This window comes from Cibotium barometz, chromosome 20 (genome assembly GCF_041138505.1).
Source record: "Cibotium barometz isolate CiBa-2024 chromosome 20, ASM4113850v1, whole genome shotgun sequence".
NCBI lineage: Eukaryota > Viridiplantae > Streptophyta > Polypodiopsida > Cyatheales > Cibotiaceae > Cibotium > Cibotium barometz.
The window spans coordinates 51,879,890-51,891,637 of NC_141065.1; the positions used below are offsets into that span (position 1 = coordinate 51,879,890).

The 11,748-nt window shown below is 41.6% G+C and overlaps 1 pseudogene; it reads right to left on the bottom strand.

Annotated features, from left to right (window-relative positions):
- Positions 1-2,753: 2,753 nt before the first annotated feature.
- Positions 2,754-3,077, bottom strand: LOC147628009 (ran-binding protein 1 homolog b pseudogene; annotated as a pseudogene).
- Between the last annotated feature and the right edge of the window lie 8,671 nt (positions 3,078-11,748).

Sequence of the window (11,748 nt, forward strand, 5' to 3'; positions counted from 1 at the left end):
ATCACAGGGACTCGTCCCATTCATCCTCATTGTGGTTTTGCTCAGTTTAATACATTTCAATCAAAATTCAAGAATCATTATTTTTCAATCAGAATCCAATTCAACTCATCAGTTCTCAACCAGAATTTTAAAATCATATCAATCACATTCGAATTCATCATTTGGATAGCATTTTGTCTTATAATTTCAAGATCTTAGATTTACTCGTATATACTGCCAGTAAACGAGCTGCAATTATACCCTTGGTTTATACAGGTAGTCACGGTCCTTGGAACTATAAGGTAAATACCATCATGTCTAGGCCTTAGCAAGTAAGGGATTCCATACAATTGCAGTACTTCCATCTGGAGACCCAATTACCAACTTATGAATTTTAGTTTGAATATCAATTTGTATGAATTTTATCACACAATTACAACCCTTTATTGCTTCTTCATAAATTTTTGACATTTTTGGCTTCTTGGTTGATCCTCATTAGCCAATTTGCTCTGATACCAGAGCTGTAAGATCTGTGACCCCACTGCGCAATGAATTTGGGGGTGCTAACAGCGGAAATAGCACTTCTTGTGCGGGGCAGGGTCCCACACTCGGGGGCCTCGCCCATGGATATCCAGACAAGAGACTAATCCATCGGTTCTTCCAAAACCAAACTCGAAAAAACTTCCCTTGCCCAGAAAGCACGAGTGATTCCTCCAAGATAACTTTTCTCTAACGTAGTCAAAAGCCTGAACTAACTCAACTGAGGTGTTAAAAATACATCATTTCTCTAAATATCTCTTCTTTTTTAACTAATATCCTTGTCCTTAGTCAACTCTTCATCTTATATGAGTATTTACTCATTTTTTGGTTAGTCGAAGGAGGGGAAACTTCAACGAAAGAGAAAAATCTAATCAAGGGTTACTTCACCCATGATGGGTGCCTCTACTTCAATTAGGCTATGTATTCCTAAGAACCCTTCCCTAAAGAAGCGAATCTTCCATGAAGCTCATGATAGCCCCGCCACCGCAAGGCACCCAGGCTATGCAAAGACCTTGAATGCTCTAAGGAGCTATCATTGGTAAGGCTTGAAAAATGATGTCCTTCGATACTTGAAGCAATGTCTCTCATGTCAAAGAATCAAAGATGAAAGATTCAAGATGCCTGGAAAGCTTCAAACCTTGGATATTCCTTGAATGAAGTGGGAATGCATTAGTATGGATTTTGTCACAAGTCTCCCAATTGTACAAGGAGGATATGATTCCATTTTTGTAGTGATGGACTTGCTCATCTTATACCGACAAAGAAAACCTCCAAAGCTTCTAATGTTGCCCGATTATTCATCAAGGAGGTCTTCAAGCTTCATAGTTTACCAAAAAGGATAGTCAGCGTCAGGACTTTGACTTCACTTCAAAGTTTTGGAAGTCCTTATTTCAGGCCTTGGGTACTCAACTTTGCTTCAGCATAGCTTACCATCCAGAGACCGATGACCAGACTGAGAGAGTCAACCAAGTAATTGAAGACATTCTCAGAGAATATTGTGGGAAGGAGCCAAGAAGATAAATTCAATACCTTTCTCTAGTAGAATTTGCCTATAGTACATCTTATCACCAGAGCATAGGGATGTCACCTTTTAAAGCACTCTATGGGCAAGAATGCTTACCTCCTCTAAATTTCTATGATCCAACCTTAAGAGTTGAGGCATCTAGAAAAATGCTTACGGAGATGGAAGAACAAACCAAGGTTATCCAAAAAGATATTATACTCAAGGTTGGCAAAAACATTACACTGACACAAGTAGGTCTGAAAGAATCTTCAAGGAAGGAGACAAAGTTCTTTTGCGTGCAACCCAGATATAGCTCTCTATCAAGTGCTTGGGAAATATAAGAAGCTCAGGCCAAGATATTTTGGACCCTAAACAATTATCAAGTGTTTGGGTAGAAGTGCCTATAAGCTCCAACTCTCCCACATGTTAAGGTCCATAATGTATTTCATGTAAGCTTGTTAAAGCCTTATGTACCTAGTCTCGATCATATTCTTGATGATGTGCAAGTTGTAATGAAGGAAAAAAGTAAAATGCCAAAGTCGGGCACATCGAATCCAAGCGAGAAATAACCACAGCTTTTTCCTAGTCAATCCAATATTTGCCTAGTATTTAAAGGCAACATAAATTTTATGTGATAATTACAGTTCTGCTTGTGGCCACAGTCGAGCACGGAATTCGTGTGTGAACATCTTCTTGTAGAAAAATACAACTCTCTACACCACATGTGTGAAAACACATCTTCTTGTAGAAAAATACAACTCTCTACACCACATGTGTGAAAACACCCCTAAAACCCCTTTTTAAAAGAATATCAAAATCAATTGATTCTTTTGGTGATAGCTTGACAAGCCACAAGTGCATCTACTACGTGCCAAAGAAGATATGCACTACACATGGCTAGCTCTGAGACCTAGGACCCGCATTCACATGGTTGTCTCCTTCTCCACACGGTTACTATATAGCTTGTTAGGCTCCAGCTCATCATCTCCTTCCACTCAGCTCTCTCCATGAACTGCGACTTTGTGCATCGTCATAGAGCTGGAGCTCAAATCCAATGCTTTGTTTCTCAGCTATTCCAATCATTCCACGTTCCTGTGTGTGTAGGTGGCCAAAACAATGCATACACTGCTAACAGTGCCATCCGCTTTCTCTGCAGCTTCCGCTATCCTCACTGTATCTACTGCTCTTTCTCTCTTTGCTGTTGTTTTTGCTTTGGTTGTGCTCTATGGTGCTATTCGCTTCTCCAGTAGAGCTCTCCTACTACATCAACATCTTTCTCATTATCTGCATCTTTATCATTATTGTCGGTAGCTTTCTCAATCGCATCCACCTTGCCATATATCGCCTTCTGTGCATCTTGAAAGGCCTTCTTAAAAGCTTGAGAATTTTCAATATTGCCGAAGCGTATGCAAAAGAGTTCATCTTTTAACTCTCCGTTTGCAAAATCTAGAGCATACCACACCCAAGCCTTGTCATTGCCTTGATGTTCTTGTAGACTAATAGTGGGAACAACCACATGAATTGCATAGATCGTTAGCGTTTTAGTTTGCCGCATGACCAAACAAATCTTTTCTATCTCCTTGCGATTTAGAAGCCTTATCTATCCCACACCTTGACAACATGGCATCTTCTTATCCTAACATGGCTTCCACACACCATGCTCTCTCTCTCTCTCTTGTTGTGGGATCCCACTACCCCCTCTGCGCACCGAACTCCTGGTTGGTAGCAGTGAAAGTAGCTTCCTCTTGTGCGGGGCAGGGTTTCCCACTCGGAGCCTCGCTCTCGAATGTCCGGGCACTAGACTAATCTGGTGGTCATTCCAAAACCGAAATCGAGAAAATTTCCCTTGCCCGGAAAACGAGGACGATTCCACCTTTTTGAATTTCTTAACGAATTTTCTAACGGGGTCTAGAGACTAAACTAACCTTCATCTCATTAAACCAGATAGAAGGAAAACTATTACAGACTTAACTTGAAGGAATCAACGCTTTTTTCCTAATTGAATCAGGCACAGCCATTGATCTATTCATTTGAGAAGTCTTCAGGCTTTTATTTAACTACTCGAGTTTTAAGCATATTCCTATTATTCAATTACCTTATTAAAACTCTACTGATTCCAACCTAACCCCATCCGGCCCATGGGTTAGCCACCACACCCAACCACTGGAATTGGTAGAACCAGACAAATACTCACCCACCCATAATTGAATGCCTTTCTTAACTTTTGCTTTCGAATACAGATATGCACACACTCCTCTTTAAACTTTAACTTATAAAACAATCCATGGACCAAGTTAATGGTGTTAGGCAGTCTTGTCCATATAGAACTTTAAAAGGGCTCATCCCAATGCTTCGGTGATAAGAGGCATTGTAGGCAAACTTGACCAGGTGCAGATAGCTTAGCCACTTCTTGGGTTCCCTGCCACAACATGGCCGAAGTATATCTTTGATTACTTGGTTCACCCTTTTAGTTTGACCATCAGTCTCTCGGGGTGGTAAAGCTGTGCTGAGATCCAAGAAAGTTCCTACTGCTTCGAAAAATGCAATCCACAATCTTGACATGAACTTGGGATCTCGACCACAGTTACTATTCTCCTGGGTAGGCCATGCAATCTGAAGATTTCCTTGAGGAACACTCTGGCCACATCCACTACAGTGTAGGTTTCTTTTACTGGAATCATATGGGCAACTTTGGTTAGTCTATCAACTACCACGAAGATGGAGTTGTAACCTGACTGTACTGAAGGTAGTCCAGTAATAAAATCCATACTAATACATTCCCACTTCATCATGGGGATGTCTAATGGATGTAACTTCCTATGCATTTTTACTCTCTTTGCTGCTTTGACTTTCTGATAAATCAGGCATTGGCATACATGATTAAGTACATCCTTTTTTAGTCTTGGCCAAAAGAAGTTTTTCTTTACAGACATGTAGGTCTTGATGAAACCTGGATGTCCTGCAATGAGGCTGTCATGGGCTTCATTCAGAAATTGACCTTTAGTTCTCTCATCATTGGGAATGCATAGCTTGCTATTATAATACATATCCCATCATCCAGGTTGTACCCTTGAACTCGGTTCAACTCTTGAGGAGTTTTGCTTTCTTGCATAAGTAGGGTAGCAATAGGGCCAAAGAATCTATCCTGCATGATCTTCTCTCTTGCCTCATTAATCAATGGATTTGACACCACTGTGATTTTGCAAGCAAGGAGGCTTTTCTGCTGAGGGCATCTGCTACCACATTTTCTTTGCCTGGGCAGTATTTGATTTCAAAATCAAATTCCTTCTTCAGGGTCTACATCCACCTACTAAACCGAATGAATTTGGTTAGACTACGTGAGGGACGGATAGTAAACCTAATTGTCCTTCTCTCGATCTGAATCAGACAAAAACTTCGTGACCAATCAGTTACTAAATCCAAAGGATAGACTACCAGAACTAAACTAGTTTTTCCTAACCGAACTCACCAAGAATCTAGTTGGACAATCAGACTACATTATGGGTAGATTACCCTGATGAGAGATCAAGGATCCTCATTATGAAACTCGGAATTATGGAAAAAGGGTTTTTGGAACCAATCTCAAATTAGAATTTTACTTGCATTAGAACCTCTTTTTTTTCATTCAAAGGACTGTTTTACGCCAGAATGCTGGAGGAAGCATTTGGCTTATGTTTTTCTAAGAGGAGGTTCGTTGGAACAACTGGCGGGGAGTCATCAAGGGACGTTACTCGCGATAAAGCCTGCCGAGGTCTTGACACGGTGCGCTTCTGGTACGATGGACGAGGATTGACGAAGCGGTCCCTGAGTGAAGTGCTAGGACACCTAAGGAGGATCCTAGAGGGTTCTGACCAGGCGATGCACGGGCTCGCGGTTGCTCTAGGACACCCATGCGTACGTCGAGGAAGATTTCAGATGGACAAAAAGGAAAGATTTTTGGGAACCAAATTTTGATACTGGATCTCGTTGGTTGGCCAGCTGGTCTTCAACAGAGAGTTCACAGAGAGTTCAGAGGATACATTTTTGTAATACAATGGACTCGGAATTTTGAAAAATGATGATCAGAAATATTATGATTTCTATTGAAGGATTATTTTTAAAGCTAGTCGAATCTGTTTATAAATGGCAAGTTCATATTGTACGTGGTATGCCTACCTTGATTTTTGCATGAATCACCGGCTAGGGGGCCTGGGAACTCTTTTCCTCACGGTACCTGGGCAAAAACCTAACCAAATCTTTATAAAGGAATTCCACCAATTCTGTGGTCGGGTGGTTGGCTAACCCATGGGCCGGATGGGGTTAGGCTGGATCAGAGAATTCCTGAGAAACAACTAGATACAATTAGTTATGTTATTTAGTTTTAAATCCTGAGAAGACCTTGTTCTATGGGAGGGGATCATCGGCTGTGCCTCGTAGATGAGGAAAAAAGCGGTGATTCCATGGACCAAGTGCAAGTCTCTTCTTGATCTGACCATGTGACTTCAGGTTTGGTCAGATCAGTTTTTCTAGTTAAGACTTGACTCGTTAGAGTAATTTTTCTATTAGAAGAATTTTTCCAATTGGCGGAATCGCCCGTGCCTTCTGGGCAAGGGGAGTCTTCTGGGTCCGCCCTCGGAGGGGCCGCTCGGGCTAGCCTCTCGTCCCGGACATCCGCGCGGGAGGCCGACGTCGCTTCCACTGCCGGCCGACAGGAGCCTTGGAGTGAGCGGGGGACCTCACAGCTGGTATCAGAGCCATGGCCGTCAGCCAAACCCTCTCTTTGAAGATGATGAGTTGCTTGACCACCCTGACATTGGCAAGGCTCTTCATAGAACTCAGCCAGGACCCTTGAAAGGAGAAGGGAGAACCTGGGCGAGGCTATGGAGAAATGGGTGGAAGCCATGGAAGAATATTTTGACGTCACCTGGCTACAATTGAAAAGATGCAGGGGAGAAGAGAGCTTGAGCTCTTTATGAAAGGTACTCAACCAAATACATACTCGGGTTCTCTATAGTGTGAACCCAACTAAATGAGCTGGCGCTATACCTATGCCAGTCTCTAGAATGGCTGTCACACAGCTTGTTATCCCAGTGGCCGCATATCACCCATGATCTCACGAACCATGCCAGTGGTGTAAGTGTGGGGCCTATCCCCCAGTCACAGTGTCCACCGCCTCACTAGATGAGCTCGATATCTCAACACTCCCCCTCAAGCTCAACTCCATCTCATGTACACCAAAGTGAAGCCCTGAATCTGTGGAGCTTCTCTGTACCCAATGCTTTGGTGAAGATGTCAACGACCTGATCCTGTGTGCTGACATAAACAAGATCAACGTCTCCTGCCAAAACCTTCTCTCTGACAAAATGGTAGTGAACCTATATATGCTTCATGCGAGCATGAAAAACTGGGTTCCTAGCCAACTGTATACTGCTAATGTTGTCACAGAAAATGACAACTTGTCTATCCAGAATGTGGAGACGGGAAGCTTCAGAAATGAAGGAAGACCTTTCCACTGAAGTACATTCTGAGGAACTCCGGCTCTCTCCAGAATGCAAAGGGAAGAGCTTCGCGAGAGCTTCGCGAGAACAAATGCTTCGGATGTCAGGGACTTGGGCACCAGCTCAAGGATTGCCCATCTCCTTCTATGGGCCAAGGAAGCCAGGGTCCCAGAGTTTCGAGACAGGCTCCTTCATATCAGTCCAATCAAGGTCCCCGGTGCCAGAATCAGGGTAACCCAAGAAGAGTGCCACCTCAGCCTCTCTGCAGCCTCCATGGAAAGCAATTTCCGAACTCCCTCCTAGAATCGGAATAACCAAAGAGAGAGAGTTCCACCTCAAACTGCAGCAGCCAGAGCAGTCACCATAGCTGAGGAAGTGGAGGAAGAGAAAGGACAGATCTATGCAGCAATTGAGCATCAGGAAAATAACCGTCAATTCTCGGTCCTCCAGACTCTAGCAGAGTACCAGGGTAAGAAATTCAAGCTTTTGATTGATTCAGGCAGTACTCATTCTTTTATTTCCCCAGGATGTCTGCGTAAATTAGTCCTAAATCAAATGCAAGTGGAATTAGCCAGTGGGCACAAACACCACACCTCGGCTAACCATTATCTTCTTAGCCTTTGGATAAAATAGTCGATATGCCTTCAACTCTATATTTTTTCTAAGGAATTGTATCTAAGGAAGATGGATTTCTTGCTTTTGGTAACAAGCTTAGTTATATTTGCCTCTTGTATATGCATGTAACATTCATAACCAAATGTGTTAGAAAATGAGAACGTAAAGGCTTCTTACCTTAATAGACCTTATATGGTGTGATTCCTTTAAGCGCCTTTGTGTAGGATCTGTTGAGAATGTAAACTACAATGTTTCCTGCTTCAGCCCAGAAAGAGTCTAATAACCCTTTCCAATTCATCATACACCTTGCCATTTCCATGATTGTGCTGTTGCGGCATTCTGCAACTCCATTTTGTCATCAAGACCAAAAATGGAAAAAAAAAGGTTGTGTAAGGATTGGATTGTCGTTCTTAATCAAAGTGATTCAACTAAAATAGTCGAGTCAAATAGCTATATTAAATGCACCTCTTTTACTTATATTTAGAGGGCAGTGTCTTTAATATGCAATCCATCACGTATCTATAGTCTTCAATTCACCTATCCTTTTAGCGTACCTACTCTAGTACATATTTTCTAAAATAAGATAATTTCAAATATTTGAATACATAACATAGTTCTCTCTTCCATAGGGCATGGCGCAAGTTTTTCCCTTTATTTTCTTTCTACTATCTTTTTTCTCTCCCGGTCATCTCTTGCTTTCTCTTTGGATGATTTTTATTGCTATGGCAACTCCAAGAGTTGATCCACACTTAAAGAAAAGACACCATATCAAATTAGTACTCAACAACAAAGAATATTACACCTAGAGAAGTATTCATCACAAAGCTCTACATGATGAGGCTACATGTAGAAGGAAAGAAGCATGTAGATTTGTGGGTTCAAGGAGGTCTATACCCGCTTGACCCATCAACCGTCGGTAAGCCTCCATCATTTAGCACCTTGCATGATCGTTTTCAATTCATTAGTGATGGTAAAAAAGGCTTATTTGGATATTGCTCAAGATTGAATAATCAAGCTACTATTTTCAAGCAAACTATGCTTGGTGTGTATAAGCAATCTATTAAAGGACTAGAAGATAGCATGATCTCACAAGTTACTCAATGTGTAAATGAGTTGGAAAGGCTACTTCAGTCATCTCAGGAAGTGGTAACAAAGCTTAGAAAAACTAACCAAAAATTAGAGGAACATGCACTCCAAAAAACCCAACTAAAAAGCACTCCTTTTGGGTTAAGAGTGAGATCTAGATAGTTTAAAAGTGTTACATGCTAGCTGCACATGGGGGTGCTAAGAAGAAATGGATGAGGCTTGCTCGAAGCTACATGAATAGTGTGGGAGGTTTCTACTTGGATAATCCTCTAGATAGAATTTCTATGATCAAATCTTCTATAAAAAACAATGACATGATTGAAATGCTCAAGCTCTTGCAGTGTGCATGGCTTTGAAGGAAGGTAGTCAAGGAAGTTTGCAATGACCTGCGTGACTTGCGTGACTTGGTCAAGCTTGATGAGTTGGTGGAGGCATGTGACAAGGTTTCAATAAGCAAAAAGTGATATAGAGCCATATCAAAGCTACTCATCCAAGGTATGATGCCTTATGGTCTTCGTGTGCTTGGCTTACCTCGACCACATACGGTAGCAATGGCATGACACTAAGAAAATTTGGCTATTCTAGGGTTCATAGGTGAATACAAACACATTGACAGTTTAATGAATATAAAGAAGCCAAAAAAAAAGACATGTGAGGGTAATCTTATTTTTGTTATCAAGCTTGATGAGGCACAAATAATCAAACATCAAAAAATGGAAAGAATCAGTATATGGATGATGAACAAAGCTTTAAATTGTGCCCAAGGTAAGGAAGATGAGCCATTACATAGCGCATAGTAAGAGATGGAACTATGGTACATAGGGGTAGCTGCAATGCCAGATGAGAGTCATGATACTCTCAAATGGTTGTTTTAGCACACAAAAATTCCTAGTGTCATTGATGCTCAGAATAAAGGAGAGATCCTACTGGTGGACGGGGTAGGAAACTTTACACTTGAGTGACACATGAGTGCTGACTTAAAAGCATTGAAGTGCATTTATGGGGTGTGTGGTGGTCCTAGATGTGCAAACCCATGCCTCTATTGCATGGTAGGAATGAACAGTCTAGATTGGTACAACCCTACAATGGATTGTACAAAGCCTCCATCTAGAGACAAGACAAAGCAAGTAACTGGTGATAAAGACTAGACCAAGGCAAAAGGGAAATCAAAGACTAGGAGCAAAGGAAAGTCAACAAAAATAGCCGAATTAAATGGTGAACCATGTATTGTGCCTAAGGATCCCAATTGGGATCCCATACTTCCTATTAAGCTAGAGAGAGTTCACATTTGTAGTTTACATGCAAAAATTAGAATACTAGATAAGCTATTAAAGCTTCATCTTGACTATGCTCATTCCATTTCTCCATTAGAGTTATCGGATGCATGTATTAGGGTTAGCTGACATACTAGTGTGATTCTTGGCAATGGGGGTTGAGGTGGGAGAACCAAGGGTGGTAAAGACATTTTTGGTACCCTAAGAATTCCTCTTTGGGCCACGTCTTGGCCTAGTTGAGGCACATTATAAAGAGTAGGTGTTGGCAAAAAAGCGCGCGATTTTCGTAGGTTGGTAGGCAAAGCCTGAGGTAGAGCATGGGCTTGACTCTGCTGATATCAGTTTTTAACTTTGTGATTACCCCATCTTTGGCAATATGTGCAGTACAGGTTGGAACATGGTTGTAAATGTGAACATTCCATGCTATTATGGTTAGCTTGATAGATCGAGCACCATACAAGCTCCCTCTTGGGATAGAGATGGGGTTGGCCGACCCGATCCTGAACTTGGCCGGTTCTCCAATATTGCATTATTTGCTGCATTAATGCAACGGCCAACTTCTCAACTTGTTGTCCACTTGTGGACTCCTTGCTCTTTCCGTCATATTTTGTATTGGTGGTCTTGAAAGTGGCTTCTCATGTACCCTCATGAAGTTCTCGGGAACATGTTCCCTTGAAATTGTCTTTGAATTTCATAGCACTCCGACAACATTGCTTGAAGGAGGTATGGGCCACGACATAATTGGGAATAATCCTTTAAGAGTGTAGCTTTATCTTCCCAAGTTTCATCCTCTTCAGGGTTTTAGAATAGATGTTTATACTAGTAATAAAGGCCAAATGAGCCCAAGGACCAAACGTTTAATTTTGGCCGACCAAGTGTGAACCCTAGAGGTCACTATAAAACCTAAAATGAAACTCTCACCACTCATTCTTTTAGAGTGCTCTTCTTCTCTATATATTATATTATGCTATTCCTTGCTTGCTTGTTTGAGCTCTTTATGTGTGCTTGCTTGCATGTGAGAGATTAAGTGGTGAGAGAAGGGTCAAGCGGCATTTTCTAGGATTAAGACACCCTTTTGCATCATTAATAATTTTTGCAAGGCCAACCTCAACTTTTCCAAGTGATCCATGCGGCTTGAATAAATACAAAAATCATCCAAAAAGACCCTTATAAACTTTCCCAAGTAAGGTGCAAATACCTGACTCATGAAGCGTTGAAAAGTTGCTGGTGCATTGGTCAAGCCAAATGGCATCACCCTATAGGCATACACTCCCCAAGGGGTGATAAATGAGGTTTTCCTTTGATCTTCTTCACAAATCCGGATTTAAATGTATCTAGAGTATCCATCACACACTGAATACAACTCATGACTTGCAACTTGATCCAAAATCTCATCCTGAAAGGGTAGAGGATAATAATCCCTCTTTGTGCATGCATTCAAAGGGCAAAAGTCCACACACACACACACACACACACAGCATTTTCCACTCTTTTTGGGAGTGACTACAACTAGGGAAATCCACTCTGAATTCTCTACTAGAAAAAAAAATCCAGCTTCAAGCAAATTAGTTACCTCATTCTTAAGCACCTCCCCTTGCACTACTCCCAAACGCCTTAGCCACTGTACCACTGGCTTACTTTGGGGCTTGAGATCAATCTTGTGCTCTACTAGGGTAACTTGGCGTACTTGTGAGTAGCTGTTTGCAAAAAGGTTAGGAAATCCATCTAATATTTTTAAGTAATTCTCCCTTTGAGTACCTACTATGGACTCATC